A 3293-nucleotide genomic window follows, 5' to 3' on the forward strand; every position below is an offset into this window, starting at 1 on the left:
AAGGAAATAAACAGAGAAGTAAATGAAGTTACACCAGTAACTGTGTCTAAGGAAGATATTTTTAAGACAAAGCTATATCTGAGCAGGTAGAGCCTATGTAGAGACAGAAGGAAGAGAGAGGTTAAATACACAGGAGAAAGGCAGCAAATGATTAAGGTTTCTAATGAGTTAGGAGGAAATGGAATTCATAGCTGATATTGAGGATGTAGGCTTAGAGAGGTCGAATGTTATCTCTTTCACTAAAATTGCAGGAAGAGAGGCAAAAATGAATGTATACCAATGTGGTGGTGAATGACTTCCTCCCAATACACTCTCACCAGGCAATGGAAGGGAATTCAAAGACACATAATAAATATTCCGATACAAATTTAGAAAAAGCAAAAAGTCATATCAATTAGCATTTATATGCTTTGAAATGAGAAAGTTAACCATCAACAATATGTATAGACTTGTAACAAATTAAACTATTCATATAAATGGATAATATTTATAAGAAAGTTTGATGTTATTTAATTATTGTCACTTTATGAGATAGCTGAACTCTACTTAGTTCAGTTAATAGGATAATCCCTTTTAAAAATCAAATTGCGAAGTTAGTGTATGAGATAACAAAAGATGCAAGCCAGAACTGAAGAAGTCCTCTGAAGAGGACTGAAAGAGGTGAAAAAAATGAACCCAGCACTCAGTTAGGAAATGGCTTTGCTATCTACTCAAAGTGATGTAGAAAGAAAATATATGCCCTGGAATAAGAAAAACATAAAGACATGTTCATGCAGGAATACACAGCAAGCTTGGAATCTATCTCAATATCTAACTCTTCACACAAAGTAAATCCTGTTGCTTGAACACTAGAGCAATTATTATAGGAATTTTGAGGAATTATTATAGGGCATAATTTCATGGTTATACCTTTGGACATATTTTCCTTGACAGGATCTGAGAAGTACCTTGATTATTTGTAGCAAAACTTGTGTTTACCTTACCTTAGTCCACTCTTGTACTCTAAAGCAAGGTCAACTGGTAGAAAAATAGAAGACAAACGGTGGCAGATAACTAGAAGTGGCTACATTTAAATTTCCTCCTTGAAGTTTATCCCACATAACTTGACTTCTTTCTGTCCAATACACAAAAAGCAAAACATTTAGAACAGGCTAAAATTGGTTGACTAAATAGACTGTGCTCAATATTTAAATGGCCACAATACATCTTTTTTTGGAAAGCATTTTCCAAGAAAATGTTTTCATGGGTTCCAGTAACCCGTGAAGATATATTCTTGTCTCAATATTTAATTAAATAAGATGGAGACTTTCAATTTTAGTTAAGATGGAGTAAACACGTGCTATCCTGTTTTTTTCTCTGAATGACTCTATAAAACCAAACAGAATACATGTAATATTCTATTTTAGGACTCCGAAAAAGTAAATAGTATCAGGCGCATTGGTAAAGAAAGTAAAAATGAGAAGTACCTTCAAATTGACAGTGAATTTATCCTATTCTTCCCTACTGGTATTCGCCAGTCTGAACTCAACACAATTTGAAACATTACGTGGACATTGGCACAAACAGGGAAGAAGCTAAAAAAAACTCTAATTCCAATGTAAAAAGTGGAAAGGAATCTCTTAATGCTGAGATGGTAAAGAAAATTTCCCATATTTTTATATTTTTTTCCTCTTTTTCCCATTCTCTGGTACCTAAGAAGTGGTGGCAATGACAGTGGTGCAAACAGAGGTTGGCCATAGACTAAAAATGCTATAAAGAGGCTTTCCTTTATAACCTGAGGAACGTGAATGGTGAGAACTTCCTTTCCTTTCTCTCTTTCATCCCAAGACATGGACAGTCATGGAAAGTGCATAATAGAGCAGGGTAAATGAAGTACAAGCTTTCTAGGGAGGATGAGGAGGGGGAGTAGGAAGAGAAGGTGGTGCTGGTGGTGGTGGTTGGGGGGTGGTTCCAGTGAACCAGAAGGGACCAAGAGATTGTGAAAAGGGTGGAGCCTGGAAAAGTAAAGCCCAAGGGGAAAAGGACTTCAAAAAGTATTTTATGAACTTGGCTTATACTAGAGTTGTACATATCTGGTTCTGATGCTATTCAAGGCCCAAAAAACTTTGAAAACTGAACATATAGATCACTGCCCAGGTTCCATATTTTCCAATGGGTGACAAGCATAAAAGACAAATCCAAATAACACTAAAAACTCTTTAAAAACAGAACTTATATTGAAACTACCATCCACTGAGATTGGTAGAACTATGGCTTAAACTGAATTTTCTCAATTAATTGCAAAAACAAAAAACAAAAAAAGTCAGGTGAAAACTATTTGAACAAATGGAAAGATAGAAAATCTCAGCAAAAAATAGAAGATATGAAGAAGAAGCGAAGAGAATTTTTAGAACTAAAAAATATAGTAACATATATAACACTTATATGATGGAGTCAATAGCAGATGTATATGACAGAGGAAAGAATCAGTTAACTTTGAAAGTAAGTTAATATTTTTAATAAAAAGTATTAATCTGAATAACAAAGATAAAAGGACTAGAAGAAAGGAAGAGTCTCAGAGACTGTGGTACCTTATCAAAATGTAAGAGATTTGTGTCATTAAAATCTCAGAAAGAGACCAGATAAAGTATAATGCAGAAAAATTTTGAAGAAATTACTGAAAACTTCTGAAATTTAGCAAAAGACATAAAGCTAGAGATTAAACAGTCTTAGTGGACCACAACAGGATAAACTAAAAAAAAAAAAAAAAAAAAAAAAAATCTGTGTCCATACACATCATAATTAAACTGAAAAAAACTGAAGGTAAAAAAAAAAAAATCTTGAAAGCTACTAAATAAAAATGACATCACAATGATGGGAAATCAGAATGTCAGTGGCTTCAGAATTTATATCAGAAATGATAATCAGGGAGAAGTGAAACAATGTTTTTAAAGTACTGGAAGAAAAAGATGGACAGCCCAGAATTCCATGTCCAGGAAAATATCCTTCAGGAATAAATGGGAAATGAAAGGAAACCAAGAGATTTTGTTGCCATATGCCCTACTCTAAAAGAAGTGATAAATAATATTTTTTCAAGCATAAGAAAAATGATACTAAAAGGAAATTTATAATACCAAAAACAAAGAGAGAATAAATGGCATCAATATGAATAAATAGACTGTTCTTGTGTTCTTTAAAGTATAAGTGGAAGCTGAAAGTAAAAATAATTATAACAATATCTGAAGAGGTTTTTCATGTATGTAGATGTAATATATAAATCAACTTTGACATAGTGAAGGGGGAGATAAATGTCT

The sequence above is a fragment of the Rousettus aegyptiacus genome, unplaced genomic scaffold (assembly GCF_014176215.1).
Source record: "Rousettus aegyptiacus isolate mRouAeg1 unplaced genomic scaffold, mRouAeg1.p scaffold_m13_p_4, whole genome shotgun sequence".
Lineage (NCBI taxonomy): Eukaryota > Metazoa > Chordata > Mammalia > Chiroptera > Pteropodidae > Rousettus > Rousettus aegyptiacus.